Genomic DNA, 17601 nt, shown 5'->3' with positions numbered 1-17601 from the left:
TGTTCTACTTTCTTCTTCCCTGAGCACTTCTCTTGGTAGGAATTGCTGTTTTAACTAGGCCAAGATGCAAAGCTAGCTTAATCAGTCTTCCAGGAACAACTTTCAGAAAACTCAGTTATGGCACTAGAATCTGTTGGCTCAATCTGGTCCCATGTGGACCACTTGAAGCTTCTCCCATAATGGATGAGTAGACAGGGGCTTGATGGTGAAAGGTAAAAAGAGTTTGTCCTTTGGCCCAGCAAGATCAGTGCCAGAGGTGGGTATACTGGGCACTGGGAGTAGCTGGAAAGACCAAATATAAGGGAGATTCAGGTTACTTAAGAATTTGCCAATTTGTCAAAGCTGATTGCTGGAAATGGGTCCACAGCCAGGGAGAAGTGGAAGTCTTATAATGGTAGTAAAATGGATCTACCACAGTGAAAAAGCCTGGGGTCACCACTAGGGGAAGCTACCCTCAGACTGATCCCAGACAGGGCCTGTAATGTGATGTGCACAGGCTGGACAGCCATCAGGGCTCCAGGTGGACTTGGACAACCATCTCTTCTTTAGTCCTCAGTAAGAGTTAAAGAAAGAGGAAAGAAACACGAAAAGCAGCTCAACAGTCAAAGACAGATTTATTTTGGAGAATAAACCTGAGAGGGGCTTCTGGCCGATTTCGGTCATGAGTGCTCTCTCTTACAGACTAAGAGTATTGGTTTTAGGGTGAGAGAGCTTATCACAGGCTTGGAATGTTTCTATGTGTGGGAGAAATTTATTGCAGGTTGGAATGTCTCTGGTCAGAGAGGAGGCAGTCTTGGGCTGGCATGTCTCTGGTTGGGGAGGGATTTATCTTATGGTTGGAGTGTTTCTGGTCAGAGATGTCATTTGTGATTTATGGTCATGCTGACCTTAGACATTAGGCTGATGCCCTTTGGATTTAGGTGGTTTTTGATCAAGGTAAACTTTAAAATGGCGGTGCTTGTCCAAGATAGTGATACTCCTGCTCTGTCAATCCTGACCCTATAGTTATAAAAAGGATGAGGGGTGGTATGTTCTTTCTGGCTACTTCCTGCTGATTGGGGGACAGAGAGTTTTCTGGTCTCAGATTGACTGTAGGAGTAACACTCTGTATTTGTTTCTGGGTAGTTGTCTGTGAAATGGCAATGATCCTTTCAGTTAAAAATATTTGAAAAAAGGTTAATTAGGCAGGGTAAGAACATTAGTCCTAGGTATGTTATTAGAAGAGAAGGCCCAGAAATGGGATGACCCATGCTATTATTTTGTTTCCAAACTAATAATCTGTTTGGTTGTTTTGGTATTCTCTTACCTTTTCAGCCCTTTCTTTAAATTTTTCAGCAGCGTCTCTTACTAGGCCCAATTGGCTGAGATAGAAACAACATTCCTTACCTAATGAGAGGCAGAGGCACATGTTTGGAAAGGCCTGTGTGTTATTTTCTGTTAGTAACCATTTTTCCTGCTATGAGGATAATAATTAAGCAAAATGCTACAGTAACTGAGATTCTCTGTCTGATATTCCACCTTGAGGCTGCTACGGTATATAATCCTACTGCAAATAGTAGAGTGAGTAAAGCAGTTCCCACAGGGTGGCATAGTCAATAATTTCCATTAAAAGATTTTAATATTTGGCTGAGAAGGAGAGGTAGGAACGACAAAAAGCATTTGGTGAAGTAGGGGTGAGACTGAGTAAGATGAGTAGTTCTCACTTAGTTACTTATTTTTTATGATTTTCAGCTTAAGATTTCCTATTTCTTTACATTGATATTTAGGATGTTCCTTTGGGCTGTCAGGGGTTGCTTCCTCAGCTTTCCAGGCTTTGACTTGAGTGTGATATACCCAGGAGTTGATTCCTGTAACAGATACTGTCTCAATTACCCTGGGTTCCATGGACTTACTAGACGTGGGGGCGAAGGATTCTGGGCACCCTCAGTTATTAGTTGTCAGCGCCAGCAGTGAAGAGATTTCCTCGTGTGATGATCAGAGGCTTAGAGGCAGCGCCTGCTGAAACAGCTAGTTTTCAGTTCATAGGGCTTTAAGAAAGCACAGCTTATTTTGGAAACTTGTAGCCAGGAAAGTTAGAATTTAATTTAAACTGTAGAAAATAATAAAAATTGAAAAACATTTTGCAACACTAGAATTTAATAACAGGCGTGCTATAGTTTTTGAAACATAATTTCCTTTCTTCAATTTCCCATTTTTATTAAAAGACAAATCATGGTAGGAATGGCTTGTTTTATTACTCTTGGCTTAATTACTTGCATAAGTGCAGCAAGAATAATTATTTGTTACATAGGCCTTTTAAATTGGCATTGATGGAACTTTTTTCCACAGAAGGAATCTCAGATAAGACTTTTTAAAGCTGAGCCCAGCCATGGAATTGTACTATTAAATACCTATTAGTTTCCCCTTGAGATTCCAAAATAACTTGGGGTTCCTGGCCTATCAGAAAGTGACATTCTTTACTTACTGCAGATCAGAAACCCTGTACAGGGACTGTGTACACAAAACATGAGGCCAGTTTCCCAAGGGCTTCCTTGGCTTCATAAGTCAGGTTTGATTCCTTAAAGGAAAGCACACCATTCCAGTCAAAGCCTTGGTAAAATAACCAGTTTTTCCAATTGTGTCCTGTTACAAAAGAAAACAGATTCTTACTGCACTTATGCAAATAACTATATTGGCACAACTTAAGAATACTCAGTTTCCAAATTCTGGAGAAAGTCAGGTAGAGAGAAACAAGTATGCTCCAAATTTTGTTCATGGGAGTATACTAAATTGTCAAAAGCTGTCAATAGCTCAAAAGAAGAGTTTCTTTGACTTTGAAAAGCAAAACAAAGGATTATCACTATTTTAAGCAAAACGTCAAAGAGATCACTTCCGTCTCCTATTAGTTCAGTTAATGCAGTTAATTTCTGTCCTGCTTGATAGTAATGAACATATTAGCTCTTCAAAAGTCCTGAATATTTTTCCTCTATTCTGATGTCACAGTCTCCAGAGTTATCCAAAACCTCCATTCAAGAGCACCTGTTAGAGCTTTATAGCTGATTATAAGACTATCTTCTAAAGAGGACCAAAACAACGCAACAATTGTTGACGGATGACAAAAAGTTTTAGAGTAGCTATAGCTAAAGTCACAATTGACAAGGATATCTGTTACCTTTGTGGCACACAATAATTTTAACATAACAATTATAATTATTACTGATAACATACACTAAGATATATCAGAATTATAGGAGTCTCCCATAACTTTGGAACACATGCCAATAACATATTTATACAAATATAGCTCGGCCGGGCGCGGTGGCTCAAGCCTGTAATCCCAGCACTTTGGGAGGCCGAGACGGGCGGATCATGAGGTCAGGAGATCGAGACCATCCTGGCTAACACGGTGAAACCCCGTCTCTACTAAAAATACAAGAAAATTAGCCGGGCGAGGTGGCGGGCGCCTGTAGTCCCAGCTACTCGGGAGGCTGAGGCAGGAGAATGGCGTGAACCCGGGGGAGCGGAGCTTGCAGTGAGCCGAGATCGCGCCACTGCACTCCGGCCTGGGGCACAGAGCAAGACTCCGCGTCAAAAAAAAAAAAAAAAAAAAAAAATCACCTCTAATTCTAGCGGTTGCATAAGGAAAACAGAGATTTTTCCCAAAATGGGATTTGTGGTGCCTCTTTGTTTTCCCAAGGAGTCCCAGGCCACCAGAAGTCATTTTAGGGTCTTTCATACATGCACCAAGAATGGCAAGGCAGAGTGGAGAAAAGTAATTCAGTTGACTGGGAGAAAAAACCTTTCCTAGGAAAATAAGATTTATGAAGAGACAAAACATAAAGGCCTTTTGAATATACTCATAACTTGGATATCCATTTTAATTAAGCTGAGCACTTTTTTTTTTTTTTTTTTTTTTTATCAGGGGTGAGGGTGAAGGTTAGAATTATGTAAATGTTAGGCCAAGTTAAAGGATTGGGTTATGTGCAGGAATTCCCTGTGGTAATGAGAGGGATTTTTCATAGAAAGATCCTAGGTACTGTTTGATTTGCAACAAATCAGACATGGAGAAAGGGCATGAATGCAAGCAATGCCTTCAACCCCAGCCACTTGCCAGAGAGGGAGAATGGCAGAGATGGTTTGATTAGATGGAGCAGTTTTTGAACGGGTAACAGGTGGAGAAGGGGGGGAAGCGGGGTTTGGGGCTGAAGGCTTGGGGGCAGGAGGGGCCACCAGGTCAGAGGGTTCAGACATGCGAGGAGCAGATGCAGGGGGATGAGAAGGCAGAGGGGGTTCATCTGCAGGGTCAAAAGGGGTTTCAGAGGAAGGGGTTTTGAAGGAAGGAGTTTCAAAGGAAGGAGAGACCTGGGGAAGGTTTTCATTAAGAAGAAGGATTTCATGAAGGGTGTAAGCTTGACACAGGGAGGGTTGGAATCTAAGGTAGAAGAAAGCCTGAATATAGAGAACCTCTTGGCATTTGCCATTCCTGGTTATAAAGTTGTCAAGGTCCCTGAGAATTTGAAAGTCAAAGGTGCCATTTTTGGGCTTTTGGCTTGAAAATTTAATTTGCCATTATTTAATTTTTACTGGGGCCAGGCCATGTTGCAATAAAAATCCAAACACTTTGGCTTTATATTTCCTGTTAGCCAAGTTTGGTGAGTTTGTGAAGGAGACAGCCCAGTGGAGAGGATGTGGGAATGTGGGATTGTTTGGCACCCATGTGGACTGGTAAGAGGAAGCCGAGGGTGTCTGGTTTAGTTCTAGGCATTCCCAGTCAAAAGACAGAGACCTGGAATCCTCTTTATAAAGAGGATGGTCAAGTTGAGAAGAAATTGGGCATCCCCAAGATTTCTTCTAGCTTAGTGCCACTGGTCCTCTGAGGACTAGGATGGCAGACCTGACTTTCCCGAGTACCACAAGAAAGAAAGGGGAAGGCAGATCTTACCAGTTAGCTGGATTAGTGTCTGATGTTAGATGTTCCAGGTGGACTGGCAAAGGGCCTCTTGGACTGGAGCCACAAGAGGTGGGGTGGGGAGGAGAGAAAAACAGAGAGAGAGAGAGAGAGAGAGAGAGAGAGAGGAGGAGGAGGAGGGAGGAAGAGGGGAGAAAGAGAAATACCTGATACCCCTTGTGGGCAGTCAGAGGTGGATTCCTGAGATCTGAGGGTTTTGAGGGCTCACTGGAGAGTAGCCCCAGCCCGAGCCTCGCAGTCTCCTTCAGGTTAGTTGTCCTTGTCACGCAAATCGCTCAAAAAATAAAGTGAGAGACAAGATGGGGTGGATGGCCAGAGACTCTCAGGATCCAGTGGGATGAGCAGCTGCTGTCCACTGCTTCCTGGGTTGCAAAAGAGCCTCTATCCCCAACACCTGTCCTGGCTTTCAGCACCAAATGTAAGAGTTAAAGAGGGAAGAAACACAAAAAGTGGTTCAACAGTCAATTACAGGTTTCTTTTGGATAATAAACCTGAGAGGGGCTTCTGGCTGATTTTGGTCAGGAGCATCCTGTCTTACAAACTAGGAGTATTTATTGGTTTTAGGGTGAGAGAGCTTATCACAAGCTTGGAATGTTTCTGTGTGTGTGGGAAGTTTACTGTGGGGTTGGAATGTCTCTGGTCGGAGGAGAGGTTATCTCGGGGCTGGCATGTCTCTGGTTGGGGAGGGATTTATCTTATGGTTGGAATGTTTCTGGTTGGAGATGTCATTTGTGGTTTATGGTCATGCTAACTTTAGCCATTAGGCTGATGTCCTTTGGATTCAGGCGTTTTTTTGATCAAGGTGAACTTTAAAATGGCAGTGCTTGTCCAAGATGGTGATGCTCCTGCTCTGTCACTCAGGGAAGCAGCAGGGCAGCTGCTTGGCTGTGGTCTAGGTAGTCAGGGACCACAGCTAGCTCTGCTATGGAGAAACCCTGATCAAGCTGAAAAACAGTAAATACATTCTCCTTTAATCCACTCTCCCTCCCTGCAGTCATCCCTAGAGCAGGGAGAGAGGATCAGCAACTATAGAGGGTTCACCTTGGAACCACAGTCACCAATCACAACATGATTGTGAAGGAAGAGTTATGCCTGAACTATCCTCTTCCCTGCTTCCAAACCACAGAACTGATGGAAAAGAGTTTTCCTACTTAAATAGAGCTGGTGTGGGGACAAGAGCCACTTTATTTTAAATGCAAATCTACCTGGTTAACCCCCAGTCCCAGGAGTGCCTCTAAAATGTCTAGTTGGGCCAGGCACAGTGGCTCTTGCCTGTAATCCCAGCACTTTGGGAGGCTGAGGTGGGAGGATCACCTGAGGTCAGGAGTTCAAGACCAGCCTGACCAACATGGTGAAACCCTTGTCTCTACTAAAAATACAAAATTAGCCAGTTGTGATGGTGCATGCCTGTAGTCCCAGCCACTTGGGAGGCAGAGGCAGGAGAATTGCTTGAACCTGGGAGGCAGAGGTTGCAGTGAGCCAAGATCATGCCACTGCACTCCAACTTGGGCAACAGAGTGAGACTCCATCTTCAAAAAAAAAAAAATGTCCAGTTGATGTATTACTCTTTATCTATGAACACTTACTCATTGTAAGTTTCCTTCTTATTGTTGCAGAAACCATAAGCTGTGATGCCTGTAGTCACCCATGTATTCCTTCTAGGATACATATGCTTTTTGCCCAAGATATAAGCTGTGGTTTGAGGGGTTGTAGTGTAGAGATCTACCTGCCTTGTGGTGCCCAGGACCACACATCTAAGTTCCCTTAATAAATCATCCAATACCAACAAACTGGATTTGTGTGCCTCCTCCTTTGGTTTCTCAGCTCCTTCAGCATTTGGGGGTCTCTTTGCATATACAACCCTTTCACAGAACAGTTGGTGATACAGGGGGTTCGAGGGAGCCAGCACTGGCTTTAGAGACAGAACTCCTGGGTGAAAATCCTAGCCCCATTGCTGGCCACATAAGCTTGAACAAGTCATGAAAGATCTCATAGCCTCAGTCTTCACATCTGAGAAGTGCTTGACAGTGTTATTACAAGAGCTGAATGAAGGAGGGGAATGCATGTGGAAGCTCTTCCTAAGCAAGGAGGTGTTATACAAATGTCTTTTTTTTTTCCCCCTACATGCACGCGGTCAGTACAACACTTTTCTGATTGGTCTTGTCAAAGAGGATCTCTTTTCCAGCCTGGAGCTAGAAAATAGTTACCCGCATTTGCTACATTAAAACTCCTTTCTGAGAGACTCCCTTTCTCTACTGGCTGCCAAGGAGCTCAGACCTGAACTTGGGACTCACCTGCATCAAAGTTGTAGATCACACTGGCATTTCCTTCTACTCTTTTCCAAGACTCACTTTCCCAGACTCCGTCAAAAAGAAAAGCACTGGTCATTTTTTTTTTTTTTTTTTGAGATGGAGTTACTTTCTGTTACCCAGACTGGAGTGCAGTGCTGCGATCCCAGCTCACTGCAACCTCTACCACCTGGGTTCAAGTGATTCTCGTGCCTCAGCCTCCCAAGTAGCTGGGATTACAGGTGTGTGCCATCACCCCAGGCTAATTTTTGTATTTTTAGTAGAGATGGGGTTTCACTATGTTGACCAGGCTGGTCTCAAACTCCTGGCCTTAAGCGAGTCACTTACCTCAGTTTCCCAAAGTGCTGGGATTACACACGTGAGACACCGCACCCGGCCCTATTTTGCATGCACTTTCACGCCATATTTAAAGATTCTTGCCGGTCGTGGTGGCTCACACCTGTAATCCTAGCACTTTGGGAGGCCGAGGCAGGATGATTGCTTGAGCTCAAGAGTTCAAGGCCAGCCTGGGCAAGAGAGTGAGACTTCCTGTCTACAAATTATTATTATTTTTTAATTAGCCAGGTGTGGTGGTGGGTGCCTGTAGTCCTAGCTACTTGGGTGACTGAGGTGGGAGAATCACTTGAGCGCTGGAGGTCAAGGCTATGAGCTACGATTACACCATTGCACTCCAGCCTAGGCAACAGTTTAAAAAATAAATTCTCATATTTGTGACAGCTGGGCCATTAGAATACAATATAATCATGCGTGAGAGGAGCCATGGGAAACACTGAGCCTGGCTTATGAAAAAGGTCCTGCAAATTTAATTTCATCTGAAGTTCAACAGACTCTTTCTTCCAGGCACACAGGCGTTATGTGGCCCCACGGGTCCCTTGCCCGTTAGAGGGATTCAGCCACACCCCAGCTTTCCAGGCCCTAGGGTCTTTTGCCAGGACAGTACTTGTGGAGTGTGGGGTGAAGTGGAGGGTGGAGGTGGGACCAAGGCCGAATTTAGCGACCCCCAGCATAAGCTGCGGACGGGTCAAGGCCACGAGGTTGGAGTGCACGGGAACACAGCATAGCGAGGAAAGAAAGGTAGGGACTGCGGTGATAGACTAGGGGTGGACGCGGGGATTGTGTTTTTCTGTAAGCGGGAGAGAGAAGCGCGATCACCAGTGGCAGAGGCGAAAGGTCCAGGGTAGAGATGGGGGCGCTGGGATGGGGGCGGTTAGGAGAGAAGGGCGGGGGCCGGATCGCTGCGAGGACCGGCTCCGGTAGCCGGGGGAGAGGACGCAGGCGCGGGGCGGGAAGCGCGGGGGACGCAGCTCGCTGCTCCTGGTGGGCGAGTGGAGACGCTACCGACCCTGGATCACGTGAGCCTCCCTGCCCCGTCTCGCCCACCCCTTTCCACACAGAAGTTCGGGGACTCTCAGCTCGGACCACCCACCGGTAGAGTCCGGAGGGTCTGGAGGCGAGCGGTGGCGTCTTATAACTTAGCTCCGAGTTCGAGGGACAGAAAATGCACGACTGGAAGCTTCAGGTCACCCAGACTTGGTTCGAATCCTAGCGTCTGCACTTTCCAGCGGATTACCCCACTTTTCCTCGGCTTGCTCTTCTGAAAGGTGAGCTGGTAACTGTCCTCATCTCGTAGGGCCGTTGTGATGAATAAATGACCCCGCGTAGATGAAAAGCGCTTAGCGCGGAGCTCACTGTTTACCTAGCGAGTGTCCCATGCAGGGGCGGTGGTCATCCTTGTCGCCTTCTGGAGTTCTCCTGGGCGCGGGCCACTGGCGGGTCTGTGCGCCGCGGGGTCCAGTGGTCCCCAAACCACGACAACGATGTCTGGACGTGTCGGCGCCAGGCTGGGCGCACAGAAAGACCTAGGGCGTGGGCGGGGAGTGGGTGACGGGGGCGGGGACAGCCCCAAGCGTCCTGCACCTGCTCTGCTCGCCGAGAATTTGCCCGGGTCGGTGCCAGGGCAGGGCAGTCGGAGGCCTGGCTGCTAGGGTCCGCGACATCCGGCCGTCCGAGGGCGGCGGGATTCGGGATGACTTCGGGCAGGTGAGTGTCCCCGGGGCAGAGCGGGGCAAGAGGTGAAACTTCGGGAGCCTGGATCGCCGCGGGTCCTTTCTGGCGTCTGCAGAGCCGGCAGATGCGGGGGCCACAGACGCCGGAGCCCAGGGAGCTGGCGGTTGGAGTCTTAAGTCCAACCGGTTCCCCGCATAGGTGGCTGCAGACGCGAGGTGAGGGCGCCTGCGAAACGAACTCTGCACCCCCAGGAACGGGGAACGCTGGTTTTCCGTGGGAAAATTCCACGTGGAGGTGGTCTCTTGCTGTCGGGAATGTGTCTCGGGGATGCCCGAGTGTGAGAATCGGCTCGGAACTGCGGGGTTCGGGGCTGGCTGTTTGCTTGGAACTCAGAGGCGCTGACCCGGCCTGGGGCCCCTTTGCTGCCCACGGGAGGAACCGCCGTCAGGGGTATGTAGGTGCCCGGGCGCGGGGATTGAGTGGGGCTCTGGACAGTCGGGGACCCCGGCGGCTTGGTCTCCTTCACAGTCCGCGCTGAGTCAGGGAAAAGTCGGTTTTCAGATCCAGGCGCCCACCGCAGGGCAGAGTGAGCGGCGGTTGTGTGGCCCCGGGTGCTAAAGAGCCTCTACGGAGTGATATAATAATTAACGGGGTAAAGTCTAAATTAATTTTTATAAGCTACGAAGAAGGATCAGGCACACATTTTGTGTTCTTTTATCCCCGAAGTTTATTTTGTTTGTATTTTCCAAAACTCTAAAACAATTATTAAACATTGACAAAGAAGTCATCTCACAAAAATACAAAAACATGTTTGTGACATGACATCTTGTAAGCATGAAAAAGAACACGTTTGGCTGGACGCAGTGGCTTACACCTGTAATCCCAGCACTTTGGGAGGCTGAGGTGGGCGGATCACTTGGGGTCAGGAGTTCAAGACCAGCCTGGCCAACATGGTGAAACCCGTCTCTACTAAAAACATAAAAATTAGCTGGGTGTGGTGGCAAGTGGCTGTAATTCCAGCTACTTGGGAGGCCGAAGCAGTAGAATGGCTTGAACCCTGGAGCAGAGGTTGCAGCCAGCCCAGATTGCTCCATTGCACGCCAGCTTGGGCGACAGAGCGAGACTCAAAAAAAAAAAAAAAAAAAAAAAAAAAAAAAAGTAGCAGCACAGGTTGAACAGAGGATTGGTGGAATGGGGGAAAGGAAGGCAGATTGCATCCATTTACGTCCCTGGCTAAGGCTTTCACTCCTGCGTTCCCCTTCCCCAACTTCCCCCACTCCACCTTCCTTAATGGGTGACTGAGAAAGAGGAAGCTGGAAGGCCTGATAATGATGCCAATAAATTTAAAGCTGGCAAATCCTTAGCAAATATGACTTTTCCTCCACCTGTGGAAACATGCACAAAAGGTCTGCAGTTTTTTTTTTTTTTTTTTTTTTTTTTTTTTGAGACGAAGTCTCCCTGTGTCTCCCAGACTGGAGTGCAGTGGCGCCATCTCGGCTCACTGCAAGCTCCACCTCCCGGGTTCACGCCATTCTCCTGCCTCAGCCTCCCGAGTAGCTGGGACTACAGGCGCCCGCCACCACGCCCCGCTAATTTTTTGTGTTTTTTAGTAGAGACGGGGTTTCACCTTGTTAGCTAGGATGGTCTCGATCTCCTGACCTCGTGATGCACCCGCCTTGGCCTCCCAAAGTGCTGGGATTACAGGCGTGAGCCACCACGCCCGGCCTGCAGTTTCTTTTTAACTGACAAATAATAATCGTACATATTCACGAGGTACATAGTGATATTTTGATACATATAGTGATAAACACATAGCATAGTGATCAGATCAGGATAATTAGCATATACATCTTCTTAAACGTTTATCATTTCTTTGTGTTGGGAACAAACATTAAATATCTTCCTCTTAGCTATTTGAAACTATATTATTATTATTATTTTGAGATGGAGTCTCGCGCCATTGCCCAGGCTGGAGTGCAGTGATGCGATCTTGGCTCACTGCAATCTTTGCCTCCCCAGCTCAAGCGATTCTCCCACCTCAGCCTCCCGAGTAGCTGGGATTACAGGCATGCACATGCGCAACACCATGCCCAACGAAATTTTGTAAATTAATTTTATTTTATTTTAATTTTTTGAGACAGAGTCTAGTTCTGTCGCCCAGGCTGGAGTGCAGTGGCGCAATCTCAGCTCACTGCAACCTCCACCTCCCTGGTTCAAGCAATTCCCCTGCCTCAGCCTCCAGAGTAGCCGAAATTATAGGCCCACGCTACCACACCCAGCTAAATTTTTTGTATTTTTAGTAGAGACAGCGTCTCATCATGTTGGCCAAGCTAATCTTGAACTCCTGACTTCAAATGATCCACTTGCCTCGGCCTCCCAAAGTGCTGGGATTACAGACATGAGCCACAGTGCCCAGCCTGAAACTATATATTATTGTAACTATATTCATCCTACAATGTTACAAAATACTGAAAGGCATTTCTGCTATCTAGCTGAAACTGTGTAACCATGCCCTTGGACTTCCTAGTGTTCAGGACCATTAGCCAAATAAATTTTTCTGTATAAATTACCCTGTGGTATACCTGTGGTGTTTTGTAATGGCAGCACAAAATGGGTTAAGACAGTTTCTGTAACTTGATTAGTTTAAATGTATTTATTTTTCTGGGTACCATTTTAGAAAATTTGAAAGTTAAGATGTTACAGAAATATGTGACAAAGATAGTGCAAATTCAAATTACACACACACACACACAAACACACACACACAGAGTATTTCTGGACTTCGATTTGTTCCATTCACTTATTTGCTTATTCCTGAATTGGTACCATGCTTTTAATAACTGTGGCCTTGCGATAACTTTGCTCTTCAGTAGTAATATAGCTATCCTTATTTATTTATTTTTTTTAGATGGAATTTCACTCTGTCACCCAGGCTGGAGTGCAGTGGAGCGATTTCTGCTCACTGCAACCTCCGCCTCCCAGGTTCAAGCGATTCTCCTGCCTCAGCCTCCCGAGTAGCTGGGACTACAGGCGCGTGCCACCACGCCCTCCTGATTTTTTGTATTTTTAGTAGAGATGGGGTTTCACCATGTTAGCTAGGATGGTCTTGATCTCCTGATCTTGTGATCTGCCTACCTTGGCCTCCCAAAGTGCTGGGATTACAGGCGTGAGCCACCACACCTGGCCCATCCTTCTTATTTTTAATATCTTCCTTGCTATTCTCATGTGTTACTTCTAATAAATTTTAAGAGTCATTTTGACCAATAAAAAATCTGTTCTGCTGGCTTCTGTGGTGTGTGCCTATAGTCCCAGCTACTCAGAAAGCTGAGGCAGGAGGATTACTTCAGCCCAGGAGTTTGGGACCAGCCAGGGCAACACAGTGAGATCCTGGCTCTAAAAAAAGAAAATCCTGGCCAGGTGCGGTGGCTCACGCCTGTAATCCCAGCACTTTGGGAGGCCGAGGTGGGCGGATCACGAGGTCAGGAAATTGAGACCATCCTGGATAACATGGTGAAACTCCGTCTCTATTAAAAAAAAAAAAAAAAAAAAAAATTAGTCGGGCGTGGTGGCGCATGCCTGTAGTCCCAGCTACTCGGGAGGCTGAGGCAGGAGAATGGCATGAACCTGGGAGGTGGAGCTTGCAGTGAGCTGAGATCGCGCCACTGCACTCCAGCCTGGGCGACAGAGCGAGAAAAAAAGAAAGAAAATCTTGTTTTGCTTTTATTCATGTGGTTATTATATTGAATTTATAAATTAATATAGGGCAAAGTTACATCTCTAAAAAATTGAGCCATTCTAATCAAGAATAAAAAGAATCTATCAAGAATCTATCAAGAATAAAAAGCATCTCAATCTATTCATCTATGTATTTCCCTAATACAGTGGTAATTTGCTTAATTCTTTATTTGTTCAGTGACGAAATTAATTCTTGATCGTTACAAAAAAAGAAAGAAAAAAGAGAGACTATAGAAACGTGTTCATTGAATAGTGCAGACCACAATTAAGAGCTTGATGTGTGTCATTTCAGGCATACAATCCAATAAAGTTTTAAGTTTTTAAGGGCTCATATTTTATATTTTATGTATATTCAGTAATTTGATTTTTTAAAAGGTGCCTTTATTTACTTAGATGTTTAAGCTCTCACATTAGAGTTTATTTATTTATTTATTTTTGAGATGGAGTTTCGCTCTTGTCGCCCAAGCTGGAGTGCAGTGGCGTGATCTCAGTCCACTGCAACCTCCACCTCCTGGGTTTAAGCGATTCTTATGTCTCAGCCTCCTGAGTAGCTGGCATTACAGGTGCCTGCCACCACACCTAGCTAATTTTTGTATTTGTAGTAGAGACAGGGTTTCGCCATGTTGGCCAGGTTGGTCGCGAACTCCTGACTTCAGGTGATCTGCCCACTTCGGCCTCCCAAAGTGCCGAGATTACAGGCGTGAGCCACCGTGCCCAGCCTCACATTAGAGTTTCACAAGCTGGTGAACGCTTGGCAAATTGTTTCTCCCAGAGAACTACAATCATACATTCTTACACATTAAACTATTATCAATACACATCACAATTTTATCAATTACACAGTAAAACAAATTATCAAGTATACAAATATTAAGTTACACAGCTTAAAAGGCATGCAATATATCAGATGTCTGCTCAATTCATTACCAGAAACCCACTTTTTTCTTTTCTTTTTTTTTTTTTTTGCCAAAGAGAGATTGACAAGAAAAGGAAAAATCACACTTAAGCAAAATAGCTGTAAACGACTTCCAATAGGTATTTCAAAAATTACAAGTTGTTCAGAAATCTTATGAAATTGCTTTAGCTATATAATATGGTTTGCATGTGTCCCTCAAAGTTCATGTGCTGGAAACTTGATCCCCAATTACACAATGTTAAGAAATGGAGCCTTATAAGAGGTGATTAGGCCAGAAGGGCTCTGTGCTCATGAATGGATTAATGCCATTATCATGGGAGCGGGCTCATTGTAGTAGGAGTGGATTCCTTATAAAAGTACAAATTCAGCCCCCTCTTGCTCTGTCTCTCACACGCACTCACTTGTTTTTCCACCTTCCACCATGGGATGATGCAGCAAGAAGGTCCCCAGATGTGTCCCCTGGATCTTGGACTTCCCAACCTCCAGAACATGAACTTCTGTTCTCTGTAAATTACCCAGTCTCAGGTATTCTGTTATAGCAGCACAAAACAGCACAAAACAGACTAAGGCAGTGTGATAACAGAGCACTGTTTCCTTTTAAAACGTATTTACTAAATTAAAAGGTATATTCTACATATTCTGCACAAGACAAAAACCACATTTTACCAAAAATATTTAATTGTTCTCTCCCATTCTTTTTCAGAACTTAACAGGGAGGGCCCTGTTAAGTTGCCCACTAAAATTTAAGCATTTGATGAAATGTAATGTCTGGAGACATTAAAGACATGTGCTTCCATACAGTGTAGATTTTCAAAATGAAAATCCATAACAGCACAAGATGAGACTTATAGGAAGATGTTAAATGATCACTGTGAGACCTGATTACAATCCAATAAAAATCAGCGGTTGCACAAATCTGATGTATACTGGTACAAATGCAGTAGATATAAACATACAGTGAGCAGGCAAATAATCAGATAGGCCCCACTTTCAATGTTTGAAATGACGGGAGGAATAAACCATGTAAGGTCTAGAGTGCTCCTAGTTCCAGGGATTTTAGTTCAGTATGATACTAAAAATATACAAGTATTGGGCAGGCCATTTTGGTACTTAATCTCTCTAAATTTCCTATATATTAACAAGATTCTAGCATGGCAATAGATTTAAAGAAGATTTATAACTCAAGACTGCATGATTTCAGGAAATGTCAGTTGGTACCACCCATAGGCACATCTTGAATGCTGAAAACCAAGAATCTTTTGCTAAGTGCCCAAGAGATCAAGATCATATGGGCCACCTAAGAGTCTGCCACATAAGTCCCACATGTTTCTTCTTAAGTATCTGCCTGCCTGGGTCATTTTGTGTTGTGTTGTTCATTTGAAGCAGATTTCTGCTTTCATTATGTTTTCTGAGTTGTTGGCTTATAGAAACCTCTATAGGGTAGTGGCTAAAAGTGTGGTCTGCTTTTGAATTCTGCATCCGTCATAACCAAGAGAGCAGGTTACTTTTCCCATTTAGCTTCAGCTATCTCATCTGTTAATTGGTGGAGTAATCAAACTTCTCTCGGCCAGGCGTGGTGGCTCATGCCTGTAATCCCATCAGTTTGGGAGACTGAGGCAGGCAGATCACCTGAGGTCAGGAGTTTGAGACCAGCCTGGCCAACATGGTGAAACCCCGTCTCCACTAAAAATACAAAAAATAGCCGGGCGTGGTGGTGGGCACCTGTAATCCCAGCTATTCAGGAGGCTGAGGCAGGAGAGTCACTTGAACCTGGGAGGTGGAGGTTGCATTGAGCTGAGATTGCGCTACCGCACTCCAGCCTGGGTGACAAAGCAGGACTCTGTCTCAAACAAAACAAAACAAATAACAACAACAAAACAAAAACAAAAAGTAAAACTTCTCTTGTTATGCTCTTGTGAGGACTAAATGAGATAATGCATACAAAGCTCTTGGCAGGTGGTCTAGAACATACTAAGTGGTCATTAGATAATTATTATTATTAATTTTTTACTATATTTTGTCACCAGATACCCTACTAAAATTTTACTAATAGTTTCTCATCTAATACATTTTAGTTTTCTGAATATGTAGTTATTTCATCTGTAAATAATACTTTTTATTTCCCTTTTCATTATTTATCTTTTTATTCCATAAGCTAATCTTACCTGCATTGATTAGCACTTCCATGACGATGTTAGATAATAGCAGTGGGCTTTTTTTTTTTTTTTTTTTTTTTTTTTTTGAGACAATCTCCCTCTGACACCCAGGCTGGAGTGCAGTAGTGCAATTTTGACTCACTATAACCTCTGCCCTCTGGGCTCAAGTGATCTTCCCACCTCAGCCTCCCAAGTAGCTGGGACCACAGGCCTGGGCCACCATGCCCAGCTATTTTTTTTTTTTCCAGTAGAGACATTCACCACGTTGCTGGTCTCAAACTCCTGAGCTCAAGTGATCCGCCTGCCTTGGCCTCCCAAAGTGCCGGGATTACAAGCGTGAGCCACCATGCCCAGCCTATTATTTTTTTAGAGATGGGGTCTCAGTTGCCCAGGCAGTAATGCAGTAGTGCAATCATAGCTCACTACAGCCTTGAACTTGTGGGCTCAAGGGATTCTCCTGCCTTAGTCTCCTGAGTAGCTAGAACTACAGGCACATGCCACTGTGCTTGGCTATTTTTCAATTTTTTGTAGAGACAGGGTCTCGCTTTGTTGCCCAGGCCAGTCCTGAACTCCTGGTTTCAAGTGATCCTCCTGCCTCGGTCTCCCAAAGTGCTCAGATTACAGGCATGAGCCACTAAGCCTGGCCAGGTTACATTTGAATTGTGTTGTCAAAATGTATGATCTGAACTATTTCTACTTTATTACAGTTTTCTTTGTGTCCTAATATGTGGCCAATTTTTATAAATGTTCAAGAGCTCTTTAAGAGAATACAAATTACATCATTTTGTTGTTCTGCTGCTTTAAAATATTTTTGAGACTTGATCAAGTTAGACATGTCAGCATCTCTAACTATCTTTGTATTTCTGATCCTTCTTTCATACCCTGCCGTTTTTTCTTTGTATACTTTAATGCTATTATTAGTGGATAAAGTTCATGGCTATCTGTTTTGGTATCATGCATTTGATCACTGTAAGTGGTCTTTTTGTCCTATTTAATACTCTTTTTTTATTGCCTTGAATTTAGCTATGCTGACATTAGCATTACTAACCTTTTTTTTTTTTTTTAAGAAGGAGTCTCGCTCTGTCGCCAGGCTGGGGTGCTGTGGCATGATCTTGGCTCACTGCAACCTCTGCCTCCTGGGTTCAAGCCATTTTCCTGTCTCAGCCTCCCAAGTAACTGGCACTACAGGCATGCGCTACCATGCCCAGCTAATTTTTGTACTTTTAGTAGAGACCAGGTTTCACCATGTTGGCCAGGATGGTCTCGATTTCTTGACCTCATGATCTGCCCGCCTTGGCCTCCCAAAGTGCTGGGATTACAGGCGTGAGCCACCGTGCCCAGCCTCTAACCTTTTTTTTTTTTTTGCTGGATTTTTTTTTTTTTTGGCCATCCTTTTATTTGTAATTTTTCTAAGTCCCTTTGTTGCAACTTGATTCTTTCCTCCTCTGTTTATCAGAAATCAATTTTAGTGATCAATATAAGCTATATGCTTAGCTTACATTTTTCCTGAAGTTATCAGTCTCATATACA

At 44.7% G+C, this 17601-nt stretch overlaps 1 protein-coding gene across 8 annotated transcripts in view; it reads right to left on the bottom strand.

Annotated features, from left to right (window-relative positions):
- SNF8 (SNF8 subunit of ESCRT-II) overlaps window positions 1–17601 on the bottom strand; it is a 576904-nt gene that overhangs the window by 180611 nt on the left and 378692 nt on the right. The gene's annotated exons all lie outside the window — the stretch shown is intronic.

This window comes from Macaca thibetana, chromosome 16 (genome assembly GCF_024542745.1).
Source record: "Macaca thibetana thibetana isolate TM-01 chromosome 16, ASM2454274v1, whole genome shotgun sequence".
In the NCBI taxonomy this organism is placed as follows: Eukaryota; Metazoa; Chordata; class Mammalia; order Primates; family Cercopithecidae; genus Macaca; species Macaca thibetana.
The sequence above is the reverse complement of the archived record's forward strand: the minus strand, read 5'-3'. Positions and strand labels throughout refer to the sequence as shown.